The sequence below is a fragment of the Ips typographus genome, linkage group LG7 (assembly GCF_016097725.1).
Source record: "Ips typographus isolate SLU linkage group LG7, UJ_Ityp_2.0, whole genome shotgun sequence".
NCBI classification, from domain to species: domain Eukaryota; kingdom Metazoa; phylum Arthropoda; class Insecta; order Coleoptera; family Curculionidae; genus Ips; species Ips typographus.
Genome location: NC_138428.1, coordinates 9,542,490 through 9,563,985, shown reverse-complemented (window position 1 = coordinate 9,563,985; position 21,496 = coordinate 9,542,490). Strand labels below are relative to the sequence as shown.

The 21,496-nt window shown below is 37.9% G+C and overlaps 2 long non-coding RNA genes across 2 annotated transcripts; one reads left to right on the top strand and one right to left on the bottom strand.

Annotated features, from left to right (window-relative positions):
- The first annotated feature begins 17,104 nt into the window (after positions 1 to 17,104).
- Positions 17,105 to 18,156, top strand: LOC145731862 (uncharacterized). Its single transcript, XR_014178896.1, has 2 exons — positions 17,105 to 17,520; positions 17,577 to 18,156. It is a non-coding gene; the product is annotated as an uncharacterized LOC145731862 (long non-coding RNA).
- A 479-nt stretch (positions 18,157 to 18,635) lies between these two features.
- On the bottom strand, positions 18,636 to 19,444 carry LOC145731863 (uncharacterized). The gene is made up of 2 exons (XR_014178897.1): positions 19,019 to 19,444; positions 18,636 to 18,962 (listed from the first exon to the last, which is right to left on the bottom strand). It is a non-coding gene; the product is annotated as an uncharacterized LOC145731863 (long non-coding RNA).
- Positions 19,445 to 21,496: the final 2,052 nt, after the last annotated feature.

Here is a 21,496-nt window from a genome sequence, read left to right as displayed (position 1 = left end):
TAGTGCAACACTTAAAAGAGGTTGACTTTCCGAAGAGAGTTGTTTTTAGTGAGTTTTTGCTGACTAGTCACTATGGAGATGAATTGTTTTTGAATAATATTATTTGGAGCGACGAGGCCAAATTCACTAAAAATGGAATGTTCAATAGACATAATTCACACTACTGGTGTGACATAAATCCACACGTAATTAGAGAGAGAAATTTTCAAGAAATCTGGAGTTTTAATGTTTATTGTGCTGTGAGGAATGACCAAATTGTTATGATACGTTTTTATGAAGAAAATTTAAACGGTATATCGACGATGTTAAACGACAAATTGTGAAGTTCTGAAACTTAATTTAATGCTATGTTTTTATTGTAGGTGATCGATATCTAGCTATAATTCAAGATTTAGAAAGGGAATACTTGGATAATTTACCTCTAGCCGACAGAAGACGGGTAATTTATCAGCATGATGGCGCACCTCCTCATAATGGTCATATTGTCAATAATTTTCTACAAGCTACGTCTGACGACCGGTGGATTGCTAACAACGGACCGTTTCAATGGCCACCCCGCTCGCCAGACATGTCAGTTTTAGATTATTTTGTATGGGGGGCAATTAAAGATGAAGTTTACAATCTTCCTTTAACAACAAAGGAAAATTGTATTCAAAGAGTGAGAAACGCGTTTCGTGGTTTAAGCCCAAACGCAATAAGAGCAGCAACCCATGAGCAGCTGATCCTAAGGTGCGCAAAGTGTCACGAAGCTGAAGGTCGAAATTTCGAACATTTGTTAAATTAATTATTAATATAAGTACAAAAATATGTTGAGCAATGCAGCTATAACTTTTTTGGAAAAACATCAAATATTTCGAAAACGGCTAGAGATAGGAATAGGGCATTGTACACAAAAGTTGGTTAGAAATTGCAATTTCTACATTTGTATTATTAAGAATTGGTTTTGTTTTAATAGCTTTTATCTTCACATATCCCGTATTCTTAAAATTTTCAATTATTTGCTTGACAGCTTTTGGTGATGGATTTGGTTTTTCTAGATAACGAGCGGCAAATACCTCACATGTTCTACTCACAACTTTATCACATTTTCCGTAAATAATAAACAGATTTAAGCAATCTTGGTTTGAATAACGTAACCGCGACGACATATTTGCAGTTGTCAAAACACTCAAAACTAGTGTTATTAACATGCCCTGCAGGTCTCCAATATCACCGTGTGTCAAAAGCATGGCCAACTAGAGTACCAGCTAATTCCAACCATGCAGCCGAGCATGCAGCCTAATAAAAAAATGTTTATTCTCAAATAAAACGAAATGGGTTGGATTTAGGTATAGGCAAGTAAATTGAAACTTATAGTAATTTTTAATGCTCAAAATGATTCCGTCATAAAAAATGGGGGTTTCCATTTAAAAAACTTGAGATTTTCATTTTTTTTAGTGGCAAGTTTATGATTTTTTTTTGACGACCCTGTATACAAATGAGTCGTTACGCACCCTCAGTTTAATAAAACGATCCTTTATTTACAATAACCCAAAGTTTCATTGCAAAATGAAATACGGTTTTAACATAGTACAAAAATATGTTGAGCGTTGCAACTGTCACTTTTTTGGAAAAACATCAAATATTTCGAAAACGGCTAGAGATAGGCATAGGGCATTCTATACAAAAGTTGGTCAGAATTTTGTGAGGAATCCAAATATGTAATAATATATAGGGTGTTCTATTTAAAATAAGAAAGTTGTGATCGACTTCCGGTATAAGCGGAAGTGCAACCATCTTGAAAATATTTTAGTTGGATTCAGTATCCTACCAAATTTTCAAAACTCTCCTATTTATACTTTTTCCAATATCAATCGATGTCTTTCGTCGTGGGACACCCTGTATATAGAGGTACCTCATTTTAAGTTAGAGGATTTCAGAAGTGTAAGGCAGTTGCTTCAACCCGGTTATTTTATGACTAAAATTGATTTGAAAGATGCTTATTTTATGATTCAAGTTCATAAGAGCTCTAGAAAATATTTGCGTTTTTTGTATGGGGGTGAAGTTTTTGAATTTACTTGCTTGCCAATGGGACTCTGCACAGCTCCGTTTGTATTCACTAAGATGTTGAAGCCAGTCACTTCTCAGTTGCGATTGTCTGGTATTATTTGTGTTATTTGCCTAGACGATCTGTTAATTATGGCAAAAGATAAAAGTTTGTGTTTACAACATACAAAGAGGGCCTTAGATTTGTTTAGTTCCTTAGGATTTGTTATCAATTGCAATAAAAGTGTGCTACACCCAACTATTAGTTGCCAATTTTTAGGGTTTCTGTTTAATTCAGGTGGCATGACAATGTCATTGCCAGAGAAAAAAGTAATTGCATTGTGTGGTGCATGTTCAGATTTTCTAAAACGTGATAGCTGTTCTATTAGAAGTTTTGCTCAGTTAGTAGGGCGTTTAACAGCAGCATGTCCAGCGTTTAAATATGGTTGGGCTCATAGAAAATTGTTTGAGCGAGCTAAATTAAAGGCTCTGTTGAAAACAGGTAACATGAGTTTGTTTGGTTTTATAAAAGTAGAATTAAACTGGTGGTTGACAAACTTGCCTAATAGTTCAGTTTCCTTGTTACCAAGAAAATTTCTAATCGAAGTTTTTTCGGATGCTTCCAACGTTGGTTGGGAGGGAAGTTGTGGACCTCATAGAATCCATGGACTGTGGGACGAAGAGCAGATTTTTCACCATATTAATTATTTGGAATTGTTAGCTGCTTTCAAATGTTTACAGCATTTTACACAACAGCTTCAGCATGTTGACGTGTTGTTAAGAGTCGATAATACTACTGCTATCAGTTATATAAATCGAATGGGAGGGGTTAAGTATAGAAGTTTAAATAGTATTGCCCAGAAAATATGGAATTATTGTGAATCAAAAGATATTTTTATTTTTGCATCTTACATTAATTCAAAAGAAAATGTCATAGCGGATTATGAATCACGGAGAGGTTATATTGAAACAGAATATGAGTTAGCTCAATATTGTTTTAATAAAGTTTGTCTTCACTTTTTTAAACCTAGTGTAGATTTATTTGCTTCAAGTAATAATGCAAAATGTGAAATGTTTGCTTCGTGGAAGCCTGATCCAAGCGCTTTCGTCTTAGATGCTTTTACAATTTCCTGGGCTAATATAAAGTTTTGAGCTTTTCCCCCATTTTCAATGGTGAGTAAAGTTTTAAATAAAGTTGCACATGATAGAGCTGAAGGTCTAATTATTGTCCCTAAATGGCCAGGCCAACCGTGGTACCCGGTTTTCATGAGTTTATTAGTGAAGAAACCTTTATTTTTTGGTCCAGATATTAAAATGGTTTTGTCCCCGGATAGGAACCCTCATCCATTGTGGAGGTCGCTTATCCTGGATGTCGGCCATATATCCGGGAAGCATATAAACGTAGATCCTTTCCCGCAGTAGGTTTAGATGCTATAATTCATTCTTTAAGTGACCAGACTCTTAACCAATATAATGGTGTATATTCACAATGGTGGTCGTTTTGTGCACAAAATAATGTCGATCCCTATGTATACAATCTTCAAGGTTTAGTAGAATTTTTGCAAATTAGATTTGTGAAAGGTTGTTCTTATTCGGTGCTTAATACTTATAAATCGGTATTAGCTTTAGTTTTACCTAAAAACAAAGTTGATGATGTTATGCTTGTACGTTTTTTGAAGGGTTTACGTAATATTAAACCACCAAGAGCAAGATATGCCACTACTTGGGATCCTCATCCAGTGTTAGTATTTTTAGAAAGTTTGTATCCTCTAGAGGATATTTCTTTGAAAAAGTTAACTCTTAAATTCGTTACATTATTAGCATTAGTCTCAGCGCATCGTATGCAGACTCTTGGTAAGTTAAAAGTTTGTAATATTAAGAGGACGGATGATTATCTTGAGATTTTTGTTGATGAAGTCATTAAGACGTCGGGGAGGAATAAGCTACAACCAGTGTTACGTTTACCTTACTTTCGTGAAAGACCTCAGTTATGTGTGGCTTCTACGTTAGATATGTATTTACAAAGGACTGAGAGAGTCAGGCCAGCCGGTGTTGATAGTCTTATTTTAACAGTTAAAAAGCCTCTGCATCCAGCTTCTTCTCAGACTATTAGCCGTTGGATTAAGTCAGTTTTAACTAGAAGTGGAATTAATACAAATATTTATACAGGGTATAGCATTAAACATGCTGCAGTTTCTAAAGCCTATGAAGCGGGAGTTAATATTGAAGTTATACGTAAGACTGCCGGCTGGTCTGAAAAGTCGAATGTTTTTTGTCGATTTTATAATCGGCCCATTCGTGATTCACCTAACGTTTTTGCTGAAGCAATTCTTAAAGGGTCTGTTGATTAGTTTAGTTATTTTTTGGTTTGATGTTTTGGTTAGCAGCCAATTATTATGGTACCATAATAAAGTCGTTTGTTTAAAATTTGACAATTCTTTCTGATCAAATAGTTATAACACTATAATCTATAGCTGATGGGTTTTTACTTATTTAAACATCTACAGGGTGTTTTTGTAATATTTCGACGAGACTGCTCATATAATCCTGATCAACCTTCCTTACAGGTAAGTCGATTGATCATTTAATTTTTATAGTGTTCTAGAATAGATCTACTTTATTAAAATTGTCATTTTGACTAATTTTTTCAAATTTCAAAATTTTTGAAAAATTTTAATTACTTTTTCTGTTTTAAAATTAATTGTAATTAATTTTTAAAGTGTTCTGCAATCATTTAGCGCCATTAAAACAGCCATTTTAACTGTTTTTAACATTTTGAAAAATTCAAAAAGTGTGTTTTTTTGATAAAAATTAATTCTATTTTTAAAGTCATCTACAATTGATTTGCACAATTAAAACTGTCATTTTGACTGTTTTTTTTCTAATTTTGAAAAATTTTAGAATCATTTTAAAATTAATTTAAACATCTTCAGAACGGTTATTTTTTACGGAAACGAAACGTGTTTAGGCATTGTTTTGAGTGGAACGAGAAAACGTAATTTTTCAATTGAGGCAGTGGTTTTTTTAGAAAAGAGGGAATTTTTGGGAAATTTTAAAATTTGAAATTAATAAATGTTTGATTTGTTTTTGTAGAAATAGACGACTAGCATCATGAACAACGGTAACAACGACGATGAGCGCCAACAACAGTTCCTTCGGCAACTTAGGGTGATGCTCGAGCGGTTCGATTGGGAGCGCCGCATCCTGCGAGTGGCCTTGGAGCGACTTGATTGGGATCGTCGTCGAGAACTCCAGGTAGTATTACATCGGATGGAAGAGTTGCCGCGTGAGTCAACTACGCGTAATTCTAAATCGTGTTGTCCAATTCATCGGTTCGACCGCTTTCTTTTCAAAATAATGATGACAACAATGTAATTTTACTAATTGACGATGACGACGTCGTGACAGCAACGGAACCGATTTTGGTTGACGCGTCTGTACCATCATCGCCACTACCACCACCATCTCCTGTCGAGTATATTGTTGTTACACCTGATTTACCAGTTTTGTCCCCAGTTTCGTCAGCAACGTCGTCGTCACAAGGTTCTTCTGCGTCTCCTGTTTTTGCAGCGGATTTTGATCTGCTCTCCCCCCCTTTACCTCTGTCGCCACCTTTTTTACCGGCTTTGCACATACCAACACCGGCGGAACAACGACGGGAACGTGTTCACGCTCACGATCCAATCACACGAACTTACAGACAAGCCATAACTGTGGGCACGCGTTTCGATGCCAAGTCCCGTGTTGCAGTTTACAATGTGGGCGATTTAACAAAACGGTGTTTGTTGTGTTTAGCCGTGGGCTTTGAACAAGAAAAATCTGTCGGCAAAGAGTTTTGCTGTAAGAGTGGCGATGTTGTGTTACCGCCGTTGGGTTCATGTCCCCGCGAGATGTTTGAATATCTCACGGACGATTCACCGATGGCCGTTCAATTTCGGAACAACGTCCGTACAATAAACAGTTTATTTGCTATGGCATCGTTCAAATCGACTGTTCCTACCGATGTTCATCCGGAAGGAGTGAGTGGTCATTGGTGTTTTACGATTTGCGGACAGATTTACCACTATACTCACGCCATTCCGGTTCGTCTTTTTGCAGCAGACAATAGTAATGGTCAAGTAACGGTAAATAATACCCAGCAGGTTAGGGACGACACCATTACTCTCAAACTTAATCAGTATTATTTCGTTGACTCGAATAATGCTGTCAATCGAAGGGTGGAATTTTTGGGTGACCGCATCGCACCCCTAACTATACGTAATATTGAAACGATGTTGCGTCGGGTCAATCCGATAATTCAAAGTTACCAAACCATCAGTGAGGTAATTCAACGTAAACAGGCAGCCGCGACCTCTCCCGAGGAAAGAAACGCCATTCTCGACAGTTTAGTGATCGGATTTAGGGACAATATTAATCGCGAGGTAAGAAACTACAGTTTCCCCGCGTGCGACTCTGAAATTGCGGCCGTTTTTGTCAATGAACCACTCTTCGAGGTTGATTTGTGCATCTACCCACGCGACGGCCGGGGTAGACACGAACTTAAAAACCTCAATAAATGGGCCGACCCCATGGTGTACCCGATCCTGTTTCCGAATGGGGAATTTGGCTTTGATAAAGAGATCCATCACGTTCGGAACGTGACGAAGACAATCACTTTTCGCGAATTCTATCGCTATCGTCTACAGATACGCGATACGAATCGCTTACAAAGACCGCCTACCACCATCCAAAACCCAACTCAACAACAAAGTGAGTCTTCGAACCGTCACCGCTTGATCTCGCCTACCCGTGAATTAAACGAATTTTCTATTTTGCACAATGGCGGCAAATTGTTTCAACAGTACGTAGTGGACGCTTATGTCAAAGTGGAGGCGAACAAGCTGTGGTGGCATAAAACACACCAGCTATTTAGACGGCGAGCCAGTTACGGTAGTTTGTTAAGGTACTTGGAGACAAGGGCAAACGCAGCTGGTACGGATTATCGAGTTGGGTCAATTTTCATTTTGCCTGCGTCGTCGAGACGTGGAATGCGTTTCACGAATCGCCAGTACCTCGATGCGATTAATGTAATAGCAAGACATGGCAAGCCGGATCTCTTTATCACGTTTACGACGAACCCGAATTGGCCAGAGATCCAAAACAACCTCGCTTACAAACAGAAATGGCCAAACCGTCCTGATTTGGTTTGTCGCGCATTCCACATTAGATTAACCGAGTTTATGGACGATATCGTCAAGAAACAATTGTACGGTACCGTCCATAACTATTTCTACACGATAGAATTTCAAAAACGAGGCTTGCCTCATGCTCACTTTGGTGACGTTTTTACCGCGCGACAAACTAAACAGCCGTGAGCGCGTCGACGATGTCGTTTCAGCCGAGATACCGGACTATCAAGTCGAACCGATTTTGTATAGAACGGTAGCCGACTTTTATCTGCATACAAAGTGTAGAGGACCGACCCGCGACCCAAACGTTACCTGTTTGAGAGCAGACGGTACCTGCAAAAAGTATTTTCCAAAGGCCCTACGGGAGGTCACTAATTTAAACTATAACGCTTCAACGGTCAAAAATGGACACCCTGAATATCGTCGACGTCGCAACAATCACATGATCATTTCGAACAACATTACGTACACCAATGCCGATATCGTGCCTTACAATCGTTACGCGGCACTCAAATATCAGAGTCACATCAATTTTGAGTGCGTCGGATCCTTGGCATCCGTCAAATGTCTGTAGAAATACGTAACGAAGGGTGAGGACATGTGTCGCATGGAAGCGAAAAATGAAGTCCATCGCACTATAAATTGGGACGAGATTAGTAATTACCTAGACTGTAGGTATGTGAGTTCAATGTTCAATGGAGGCGTGTTGGCGCCTGTTCCAATTTAAGATAAGCGATCGAAGTCATTTGGTTGTATGTCTGCCTGTTCACCTTGAGGGCCAACAGACCATCGAGTACGAGGAGGACGAGAACGCGGCAGATTTTGCTACGCGCCACCATCGACACCAAACTCACGGCTTACTTTAAGCTAAACCAGATGGAGGGAGCGCCACGTGATTTATTTTATAGGGAAATCCCGGAAAATTACACGTGGAACGCAAAGCGCGGTCAATGGCAATCACGTGTTTATAATCGTAATGTGGTTGGCGTTGTCGTCATTCAACGCACAACGATGAATTGTACTGTTTGCGTACACTGTTGCAACATGTGCGTGGCTGCCGATCATTTGTCGAACTGCGCACTGTCCGTGCATTTGATTCGGACAGTGGTCAAACACAGACAGGTGGTGAAACTATCGTGTGCGACACGTATCGTGAAGCGTGTGTGCGTCGCGGTCTTTTCGCAAACACTAATATATTTGAACGTGCGATGTAACAAGCTTCGACGCGTGCGGCACCATATCGTTTACGTAAATTTTATTCTTTAATAGTGTTGATCAGTTTGGACGCGGGCCAATCCTATGTGGTCAATGTTTTAGCGGTTTGGTCCAAATTTAAGTTTCCGCACATGATTGCCGACTTGGTATTGGGTCCACGTCCCACCACCACTTCATACGGTCATGCCTATCATCTTGCCATTGCACAGATCGATTCGATCTTGGCAAGAAATAGTAAAGACGATAACTTGACGTTGGCCAGGCTGGGTTTGCACGATCCTGAAGCAATCTCCTACGATGACGGACATAATGACGCAGATACCGAGGTAGTTGCGTCATTGATGCGTCGGGCGTCGTGCGGTGGAAGGGGTGGCGGGGGCAGTTTCCCAATTGTCAACATCAGTGATGACGACGACAACAACACCAGTAGCAACAATAACGACAACAACAATTGCTGCTGCTGCCGCTGCAACAGGGACAACATCAACAGTACAAGTGATGGAGTCGTCTGTAGTAGCAGTGGTACCGCAAGTAGAAGTAACGGAAGTGACGGAACCGCAAGTGGAGGCGGGAGTTGCAGTAGTTGTAGTTACAACTGCTGTGACTACCACCACCACCACCACCATCACGACCACAACCAACATTACAACTTTGACCACAACCACAACGACGGCCATTACTACGATTACTTCTTCTTCCGATACTACTACTACTACCACCACCACCACCCCCAGTACTCCTGTCACGAATACTGTTGATGATGTTGTTGCTGGGGCGGCGACTGCTGCTGCTGCTGTTGCACAAGCTGCTACTGATGCTGCTGCTGCCCGCAATGATGACGATAATTATGCCGACGAAAGTAATCGTGAACGGATTGCTTGGGAGGAGTATTGCTCTAAATACCGTGTTGTTAGTTTGACGGTAGAACAGCTTGCCATCTACCGTCGTATAGTGTTTGCCATTTTACGGCGAAAAAATTTACTAAACAATGGTGATGCGTGTTTTCATTTTGGTGTTAGTGAGTGGTTAGTGTCGCAACGTCTCCATCGATTTGGTCAGTCCGATGACGACGACTACGACGACCACGACGACGAGGACCAGAATAGAGACCAACAAGGAGTCAATGACGGTTGCGTCACACCAACCAACACATCCAATCATGTATTGCCACCGATGCCTAATGTTCGCGATTGCCAGAATTTGTTTTATATTGATGGTCCGGCTGGCACGGGCAAAACCTTTTTGTATAACGTATTAAATGCTCGATTAAAGTCGAGCCGGTATATACATGGATTGACAGTGTTGGCGGTGGCGTGGACGGGAATTGCAGCATCCCTAATTATGGATGGCATGACGTGCCACAAGGCCTTCCGGATCGGCTTGGACCTCAACGAAACGTCCACGGTGAGCACAATCGCAGCAAGCGGTTGGCTGAAGTTGACGTCATCTTTTGGGATGAAGTGTCAATGACCAGTCGATTTGCTTTGGAGGCCGTCGATCGTTATTTGCGAGACATTACGCGCTCTCAAGTACCGTTCGGCGGCAAAGTGATTGTGTTTGGCGGTGACTTTCGTCAAACCTTGCCCATTGTGATGCGTGAACATGGGAATGCAATGTCGATACTGAATCGATCGGTTTTAAGTAGTTTTCTCTGGCATTACGTGATGCCAGGCAAGCAGAGTCTCTCTGAAAATTTGAGAGCCAGATCGTGTCCAGATCCCGTCGTCGCAGCGCGGTACGCCCAACAGCTGTTGGAAATTGGTGAAGGACGTTTTCCGCTCAAGTTGATGATGCTCCGCGGGATTTGATCGACATCCCACCCGAGTTTCGGGTGCCAACGCGGCAACACCTCATCGATTTCGTATACGTCGGTGCGGGTACTACGGCCAGTCGAATACGGGATACCATACACGAACGCGTCATTTTATGTCCAACCAATGCCGAAGTTAGCGAAATTAACGACAAAGTGTTGGAATTGCTTCCCGGTCAGGTCTGCTCCTTCTTCTCCGTTGACGAGCAACTGAGCGATAATCAGCCGGCGCACAGTGGTTAGCCGTAATGTTATTCGGCGGCCAAAAGAGATTTAAATATTATTTTTATATTTTATTTTATTCTATGCTGTTTTTTAGTAAACTTTTCTGTTAAATTAAAAATACTAAAAAAAAATTATTACATGCAAGAGCGCATGTGAAAGCATAGATTTTTCGCATTTAACATAGAACTTATTAAATTTCATTCTTGTTGTGTCTCAAAAAATTTGGGTTTTTATGTAATATTTGAAAAGCAACAATTATATTTTATTTTCTAAAACTGAATGACATCTCTTAATGTAATATAATACTTTTATTATACAATGTGATAAATTTATTTTATAGATTTTTAATGATATATTGTAATTATATGTTTTTACAAAATAAGTATGTTATTTAAAAATGTACAAAATAGTTTGCGACGCTTTGCGACTCTCCAATTTTAGGATTGATGTAGTCTATAAGCTTTGGTCTTATGTATCAAAGTTTTGGCAGTTGCCGAAATTTGCCTATTTAGATTTTATAACGTATTTCAGTCAAGTGGGTCATGCGCGCCAATAAAACAAATGTATGCCGTTGACGTGGACGTTGACAGATCTTGTTTTATTTAAATTAAATAAGATTGCTGTAGTACAACCAGTAAAAATCTATTGTGAAAATGTTAAAAGTTCGTAAAAAATATCTGTCGGATAATATTATTAGGTTAAACGGAAGTGAGGATAGGCTTTTTCGTAACCTAAAAGAACGGTTCAAAATTAGTACCGATGACTTCAAAATTGTGAAACGTACTTTACAGAGAGATTTTTTACCCAAGTTTAAACGTAAGTGGAAGCAAGTCAATAGAACTAAAGAACAATTCAACAAAAAGTTTAAACATTGGTTGGAAGGTGAAATAATATTTAAAACTACATCGACAGTTTCGACTTCCGCAGGAAGACCGACCAAAAAATTAGAGGAGTGTTCAGAAAGAAGTAAGCGCAGAAAGTTATCTAAACTGGAAGAAGTAAACAACATATCAATAGCAGAACTTCAAGGTTTATTGGAAAGAAAATTAAGGGTAGAAGGGAAGAGAGATGAAGCAGAACTCGTTCGAGAAGTGCTTTCAATGGGAGCACATAAATTTAAAGAACAGTTTAATGAAGATAGTATTAAGCAATTTTCTCGAGATGACGCTTTGGCTTTAATAACCGATGCGAATTTATCAAGGTATCAATATAATAGTATAAGAGAACAATGCTTATTAAGAAATGCCGATTTATTTCCCAGTTATAATCAAATTTTTCGAGCCAAATCTGATTGTTATCCTTTATTTATGAAAATTACTGAAAGGGGCGCTTCTATTACACTTCAACATCTTTTAGACCACACTATTAAACGACTGTTGTTAACAACTGACGTACAAAATACAGTCCTAGGAATGAGCTCACAAGATCTTATGTTATACAGCAAATGGGGTTGCGATGGATCTTCGGGACATAGTGCATATAAACAAAATTTTAATAATCCAAATATATCAGACGAGTCAGTATTTATGGCATCTTTAGTTCCCCTTCAGCTAGTTACTTCGGAAAATATAATCATTTGGAAAAATCCGCATCCCTCATCGTCTAACTACTGCAGACCGATATTTTTTGAATTTTTAAAGGAAACACCCGAAAATGTAATAGACATCGTTAATAATTATCAAAAACAGATTGAAAACTTGAAAGAGACAATTGTATCATCATTAAATTGCCAAGTTGTATTTGCAGTGCATCACAACTTATCTTTCACGATGATAGATGGAAAGATATGTCAAGTTTTAACAGAAACCTCATCTTCAGCATGTTGTCCGATATGTAAGGCAAAACCATCCGAAATGAACGACTTGGAAAAACTTCGAAATAAAAATGTAAATACCGATGCATATAAATATGGCCTTTCATCTTTACATGCTTTAATCCGGTTTATGGAATGTATCTTACATATATCATATCGTTTAGATTTTAAAAAGTGGAGTGCTAGATCCAGTGTTCAAAAAGACCTTTTAAAAAACAAGAAAAAACGTGTTCAAATGGAACTTAAACAAAGACTTGGTATAAATGTTGACGTGCCGAGACAAGGAAGTGGAAACTCAAACGATGGCAATACTGCTAGAAGATTTTTTAGAGATACTCAAATAGTTGCAGAAGTAACAGGAGTTGATGAAGAGCTCATTATCAGGTTCTCTACTGTACTTCAAGTTTTGATAAGCGGAAGAGCAATAAATGAAGAAGCCTTTGATAACTATGCTCAAAATACAGCAAACATTTTGTATCGAAGTATTGATGGTTTTACATGCCTTCTTCAATCCATAAAATACTTTTACATGGGTGTGGTATAATACAATCTGCTTGTCTTCCGATTGGACAACTCAGCGAGGAAGCAGCGGAAGCAAGAAATAAAGATTTCAAAAAGTTTCGTCAATTTGGTTCAAGAAAATGCTCGCGAGTTGCCACTAATGAGGATATTCTACATTCTCTGCTAGTATCATCCGATCCGTACTTGACTAGTCTGAGAAACCGATGGAAAAAACATGTCAGTTTTGAAATGAGCGAGGAAGCCACAAAACTTCTAATTTCATAAGTATGTAAATAAAATCATTTGTTTTCGAATTTAAGTTAAGTTAAACTCAAATTTGAGGAAATTAAATTATAATTTTTTATTATATTATCAAAACTTGTGTGTTTGCAAATTGTAAAGTTAAAGTAGTTTTTCATAAAACTTCTTGGTAACTTAGGAAAATATTTTTAAAAAATTAAAAAAGAAAATAATAACTTGAATTTTTAGGTTATATTGGGTTTTTGTAAAATTCATTCTTCTCCGTGGAATTTTATAGTGAATTACTAAAATTGTGCATAATTTTTCTCTTTACAAACAGATAAAACAATATTTTCAACACAAATTTTAGGGATCTGTACAAATTTTCACTTATTAAAAGTAGTGTTTTATATTATGACCGCAGGCGTCCATAAGACCGTACCACTGTGCGGCGCCCCGTCAACGAGCAAGTCACCAACAGGAGCAGCAGCAACAACCAGCAGCAGCACCACAAGCCAATAACGGAATGCCACCACCCCCCGATCGTGACAATAACAATATTGGCGACGATGCAATCGAACAACTGATGCTAAACATCTGTATGGACGACGACGGGATTGTGCGAACACCACCACCACCACCACCTGTGGTACAAGCCATTCCACCAGCCACAGAAGATGTCGTCGCCAATATTGTACCCGGAGGAGCAGCTGCAACAACAGCGAACTCAAATCCCGGTACGCCTTGCATTCGCTATGACTGTCAACAAGTCGCAAGGACAAACTTTTAAGCGGGTAGGGATTGCGCTCACCAGTCCCTGCTTTGCTCACGGCCAGTTGTATGTCGCCATGTCGCGAGTCGGCGATCCTGCACAGGTTCGAATTTTCGTGGGGCCACATCCGATGCAAGGTCGTTTCACATTTCCTACCACCGTGCTCACAACGCGGAATGTGGTACACCGCGAAGAGTTTACGGTAAGACCGGATCCGCCTGTAGTCGTATATAATATACGCAAACGGGCCCATCAAAACGTCAATGCTGTAGTCGTTGGTCCCGATGGTGGCAATGTGGTTGATGGTGATGGCGGTAATGATGGTGGACCACCACGATTATTGTCGCTGCCACAATTATTGTTGCCCCCATTGGACACGGCGGTATTACGTGTTGATGGAACCAGGCGGATTGGAGATCGACCATCGACCATTTACGATCGAGACGCTCTGTTGATGCCACCACCAATCGCCTTACCACCTAGAGCGCGCCCACGAAAAAAACGACACAACGAACCAAAAACCTACTTGGCACCACCATCACAATCATCACAGGCCGGCACGCATAAATCATCGTCGAAGATTCGAATTTTGTCAGACGTGCAGATTCGGCCGCCAAGAGGTTCGCCACAACCTGGGCTACTGCTACGATCATTGCCCTCTGCTATACCACGACATCCACCATCATCAGCAGAGGAGCAATGGGTCGAAAAAGAGCCGAAACCGACTGTGACGCCAGAACAAATCGAGGACAGTGACGGAGAAGTGAGCGAGGCGCACCTGGTGCAAATTGCAAAAGAGCAATTTTTCAACCCCATTTGTCCAGATCTCACCGATGTGGAGTTGAAAATGCGCAAATCCGTCGCTGATATGCCTGGCACCTCGGATACGATTAGCGACCAACTGACAGAGGATCAGAGGGATAAAACGAGACAAATAGCGGAAATCGAGGCGAGAATTCGTCAGCGCAAAGCGATGGAAGCTATTACCGGATTTGGACAGCCCCCTTCAAAGAAGGGAAAAAAATAAAAAAAATTAATATAAATATTTTAAATTGATACAAAAGTGTAGACGAATTTGGTCTTGCTAGGCAATTTTAAATGTTTTATATTTACCAAAAAAATTTAAAAAAATGTAAAATCAATTTAAAATGTTTACAGATTGGTGTGGTCAATCTGAAATTTGGTACGTTTTTTAGATGATCTCGCACGTACAGTCAGTAGGTGTTTAAAATTGACCCAAAAAAAAATTGTTAGTTTTAGGTGCGCATAGTTTTTAAGTTCCCCTCTGGTCCCTGTTGTAGATATAGGAGATAATAGAATAGGAAAAAAAAAATAAAATCCAAAAAAATTTAAAAACAAAAAACCAAAAAATACACAAACGACACAAGTGTTTAAAGTGGTACTAAAACACTTGAATCTGGACATTTAAGTGTAATCACTTTAAATACTAACACACACACATAAAACACACATTTCGACATAAAGTGTTTAAAGTTTAACTAACGTACCCAACTTTTTTTTAGTATTTCATTCATTCAATTTTTACAACTTTAAATGCTTTATGTTGTGACAAATACTTTAGTGTAATTCAAGTACTGTACGAGTATGACAATTACACTGGGGTAACAACAAATAGATAAGTTTTAGGTGAAATATTTATTTACCTGTTTCTAATCTAAAAGGTACCCTTCCATGGAGCTGTGTGACCTTGACGTGGGTGGAAGGGCTTAGTAGATTAATGTGTTGTTTGCATGCAACAACATTGATCGAAGCCAAGGACAGCTCAAAGTGTTTTTCTTACATTTTTAAAAGTACTATTGACATTTTTTGTTAATGTCAGCTCAACTTTATGATGACGGCTACGACGACGACGACGATGAACAAAGGTTCTTTTCAGAACCATCACATGATTAATTACAGAAATTCGTTTGTCCTTAATTTTCTCATCACGTTTCAGGTATAAAAAGTATATATAAAATATTCCCCAACTTTTAATTTAATTGACTCTCAGTAACACTAAAATTTAGTTTTTCTCCCCAAAAAACTTTTGAAAATAAAAAAAACTGTAACCTGTAACCCTTCCTTTAGGCAAGGACAGGTCAAAGTGAATTTTTTTTGTTAGTTTCAGCTCAACTTTATACTGCTGATGACGACGACGTTGAACAAAGGTTCTTTTCAGAACCATCACATGATTAATTACAGAAATTCGTATTCGTATATATTTTTTGGCGACGTTTATATGCACAAATTGCTTTCAATGCAATTCCATAAACAAAATTAATAATTATAAATAGTTTATCATAAAATTATTTCTTAATTTACTACATTTACGAGAAAGGTGTTGCAATGCAATTTCTTATTCTTAATTCATAAATTTATTATTTTTCTCTGTCAAATGTTATTCATCAATTAATAATAACACAATATTCATTTTTTGGTTATGAAATCGGTTGTTTTTATTTCAACTATTCAAAATATTAAAAGTTTGCAATCTAACCAATACATTTCTTTTAGTATTTGACAGATTCAGATTTAGTTTTTATTGATAATTGAAGTATTTTAAAAGTTGAAATTAACCATCTTTCAAGGTCATTAGTTATGAATATGTTTATGGAATTTTGTATAAACCAATATAATGCATTACGGACTTGAAACTTTAAGGTTACAACAAGAAAATGCGCTTATGATTATGAATTAAGTCCATCACATGATTAATTACCGAAATTCGTTTGTAGTCAATCCATCACATTTCGTTTCAGATATATGTTATTTAGCCACGAGTAGGACTGACCATATTATTGTTATTGAGAACCATCCCATAGTATTTCCTCAAACAAGGAAAACAATAAAATGTGGATTTATAGTCTCAACGAAACAATTGAAACACTTGCTTAATATTTTGTTGTATTATACAGGGGGTTCAAGAGCACCCTGGACATGGGAAAACGGTTTTGATTTTTTGCGCCTGCACAATTCATTTAATGGAAAATGATTCAGATAAAAGTTGTAGAGCACATTTTCGCCTACCAACCTGTAATTTTTTTATTACAGTTTAATTTAATCACTGTGACAATTTATTACCATAAGTAAATCTAATTGTAAGTAAGTAATTAAAATAAATAAGTAAATTAAAAGTAAATTAAATTTTGTTTTTGTATGCTATAGTAAGAGTAACAAAATTTAATATACAATAAAAATGAAAGGCCTGTTTTTGTTCTTTAAAAGGCCTGTTCGTAAAGACACTTTTAATCGTTGCCAATTTATTATTAATCAATAGTGTTGAAATTATGATAAACAATATTAAAATTTGTCTACTATGAAAATTGAACTATACCAGGTGTCCAAGAGCACCCTGGACATAGGAGATTAACATGGGAAAACGGTTTTGATTTTTTTGCGCCTGTACGGTTCATTTGATGGAAAAACGTTTTAGATAACAGTTGTAGTGCACATTTTCGGCTATCAACTTGTAATTTTTTCAATATCGTAGATTTGACCATTAAGACGAAAAACGGATCTAAAATTCGGAAATTTTAAATCTCCCGCCAAGCGGTCGTTAAGGAAAGTTTATATCCGGTCGTGTTACCAACCTTTCAAAATCATAACAAATCGTTGTCAGTCATTCTGTAATCAAAACATTCAAAACAAGTTTATTTAGTAATAATTTTGAGTTACTACCCACATAATGCGAAGAAAATACAATCAAATCGTGATAAAAACACTTTATCAGTAGCCACAGCCCAAAAATCTGGTAAGTTGCATTCATAACCTCATTCAATGTCTCTACTAAACTTATTTACTTTGTAGCAAAATTCTTAAAGAAAACACTGGTTTTGCTTGCAAATATTTAATGAGGATGACCGAATCACCTATCTCAAGCCTCTTCATAACACTACCAAACGATTTAAAGTGATGAAAACAGTGGACAATGAAGATCTTTGAAGATAAGTTTCCTACTGTACAGGGACAACAACAAAGGGGCCAAATACTTCCTTCAAAAGTGATGTGATTTAGTTTCAATGTGCTTAACTTCATGGACTATCATCAGCGAGGGTCTTCACCAGTGTTGCAACTAAAACTTAAAATGATTCAGTGTTGATATCTGACTTAAATCTCAAAATTTGATGTGCATGTGAAATGTGAATAATCTTAAACTGGCTATAAAACCTCTGAGAAACCCCTTCTAAGAAGAGAATATGGACTTACACAGTCAAATTATCAGTCAGGTGACAAAACTTTTTGTATATGGGTAGGTATTGTTGAAAAACCAACTTTTCAATTGAGCTATCTACATGAGCTATTTTATTCTAGGTTTAGGTATTAACATTATAATTGTGTTCTTTTTTCCACACACTCAATTGTTCCAAATAAAACTTTGTACACTGAACGTTTGTATTAATTATTTATTCACAGTTCAAGGTACAGTATTCATTTTCTTCAAGTGAAAAGCTTAGGTACAAGGCATAGGCAAAGAAAACTGGTCTTACCACATAAACAGTGATTGTTCCACAGATTGAGTGTGAGTGGGTGAACCTGTCACCATACAAGCTATGCTAAAAACAACTTTGTCTTACTAACCTAATAGTGGAGTTCCAAATTAGCAAAGGTACGTGAAATGTAGTGATTGAAAGTCTCTAAAGAGAAACAATTTGCTTCTAATTCAATACACCATTTCACAGGACATATTTTTACTAATCAAATGTTAACTCGAGTTACACATTACTTGCAAATAAACTATTTTTGGTTAGTAGACATTTTACAAGTATCCTTGTAGGTGAATGATGTTCAAGTTAACTAATGGAGCTAATTAAATATCAGTACTTACCTTACCCTGTAGAGATGGGAAAAAACATTGACAATCAGTTATAAAAAATGCCTTTTTATTAACATCATACAATGTAAAACCACTTAAACACTATGGTGTGTTGATAACACTACAAAACAGAAGGATACAATAAAACTATCAGTCACATAGGTCACTAAATTGCACCACTTTTGAGGGAAGTATTTACCCTCTTTTGTGGTCCCTGTTTAGTAAAGCAACATATCTTCAAACATCTGCAGGCCTTCCTAGTCCATTGTTTTTATCACTTTAAATCGTTTGGTAGTGTTATGAAGAGGCTTGAGATAGGTGATTCGGTTATCCTCATTAAATATTTGCAAGCAAAACCAGTGTTTTCTTAAAGAATTTTGCTACAAAGTAAATAAGTTGAGTAGAGACATTGAATGAGGTTATGAACGCAACTTACCAGATTTTGGGACTGTGGCTCCTGATAAAGTCTTTTTATCATGATTTATTTGTATTTTCTTCGCAGTATGTGGCTAGTAACTCAAAATTATTACTAAATAAACTTGTTTTGAATGTTTTGATTACAGAATGACTGACAACGATTTGTTATGATTTTGAAAGGTTGGTAGCACGACCGGATATAAACTTTCCTTAACGACCGCTTGGCGGGAGATTTAAAATTTCCGAATTTTAGATCCGTTTTTCGTCTTAATGGTCAAATCTACGGTATTGAAAAAATTACAAGTTGATAGCCGAAAATGTGCTCTACAACTTTTATCTAAAGCGTTTTTCCATTAAATGAACCGTACAGGCGCAAAAAAATCAAAACCATTTTCCCATGTTAATCTCCTATGTCCAGGGTGCTCTTGGACACCTGGTATACGTACTACATAATAATAAATTGGTTACGGTTGAAAATGTCTTTATGAATGGGCTTATAATTAGAATTTAAAAAAATATATAGAAAAAAAAAACTTCCTGACATTTGGTGAATGCCAAAAATTGAGTATTAGTGATGCGCTCTGTTACGAGATGGCGCTTCTTTTACTTCCAAACGTTAACATTGCAGTTTCCAGTCTAAAGGGGGATAGTTTGTGCTCTTCACATCTGTTGAATTTACTGTGCAAGGACTTTCAAGTACAAGATGTTAAATTATATTTCAGCGCTTCATTCTTCATAGATTATATTATTCACTGAGTAGTACTGCTCGCGGTGCTGGCCTGGCGCCGAATGTTGACGTTTGAAAATGTCATTAACTGACAATTGAAAATTCCTGTCAATTAGGTGAACTTCCTAACTAGCTCACTTTCGTTTTCGGCGCTGGTTGGTAAGGATGTTGACCTTTTATAGTCCCACGTTTTTACTTTTACGTTTAGGGCAATTAAATTTTCCTTTTGATTTAGGTCTTTAGGTGGGTTCAAAGATGTCCTCTAGGAAACGTGTTAGGTCTCGTTCACGTTCTAGTTCTCGCTCGAGTCTAGAAAAACGAGTCAGACTGCTAGAGTCTTTGTTAAATAGAAAAAGCACGTGCGAAAATCGTTCTTCCCGAATTTCTTCAAAGCGAGAATATCAGTCTCGCAGAAGAAGGGACTACAGCGAAAGCTCTAGTTTCGAGTCCCAGTCTTCTTCAGGGGGTAATAGCCCGCAAACCGAGTCTAAAGCCTTAGATCGCAGTCCATCAAGTGGCTCGGCGGGCAATGAAGACGTTCTGGTTTTGCATGATGAAGAGGGTCTAGATGAAGAGATCATTAAGCTTTTGGGTGATGACCCGGATTTAAAGAAAACCAATAAAATTGAGTTAAATGGGGCATTTTGACTGTACGTTGGGAGAACCTTTTGGCTTCAGGTTTATCAAGGGAAGCCCGAACTAATCTAATGGAGAAATATCCAATTCCTCTTAATTTGATGCATTTGAAAGCCCCAGATCTTAATGTGGAGGTAGCAGGTATATTATCTAAAAGTTTATTAAAAAGAGATAAGTATTTAGCTAGTTCTCAGACTCAGTTGGGATCAGCTTTGTCAGCTTTAGGCTGTGTTTTAAATTTATTACTAAATGAGTCCACTGCAGATAACAACTCAGTGCGTAAAGCTGCTTTACAGCCAGCTTTGGATGCAGGTCGAATTCTTGTAGATCTGCATTATCAATTATCTCAGAGTAGGAGGTTTTGTGTTGTACCCTTATTGGATAAGATGATTAAGCAAATTGCTATAAACAGCAAGGTGGAAACAATGCTTTTTGGGTTAAAATTAAGGCTCAGAAGGAGATTGAGAAAAACAGTAGGGAACTTAAGAGCATTCAGTCAGTTTCCTTAAAGCAGGCAAACACAAGAGGAGGTCCTAGTTCTTTAAACTGGAATGCCCCATCTCGGTCTTACAGACAGAGGGAACCGAGATATCAGAGGGGGCAAAAACCTCTTTACCGACAGGAGAAAGGCAAAGTAGAGTGGGGGAAGGCCGAGGAGAGGGCCTATGCATACAGGAAGAAGTAAAGGTAGGTAAACATGGGGGTAGACTGAAGCATTTTGTAAAAAGATGGAGAATAATAAATCCTAAGCCAACAATAATAAGTTGGATTAAGCAGGGTTATCGTCTGCATTTTCAGGGCCTGCCCTTGCGCAGTTTATCAGGGCAAAGAAAACAACAATTTTCCGTATTTGAAAAACAACAAATTCTTAAAGCTTCCACCATCTTCTCGCCAGATACTGTCTCCCTTTTTTCTAATAAATAAGCCTAATGGAGATAAACGCTTTATCCTCAATCTCAAAAGACTAAATCAATTTGTTAAATCTCCTCACTTTAAAATGGAAGATTGGCGTACAGTTGTTAAACTTTTGCAGGCAGGTTGGTGGATGACAACTATTGACGCTTTTTTCCTGGTCCCAATTAATTCTTCTTCAAGAAGAATTTTGAGGTTTGTTTTTGAAAAGAATTGTTTCGA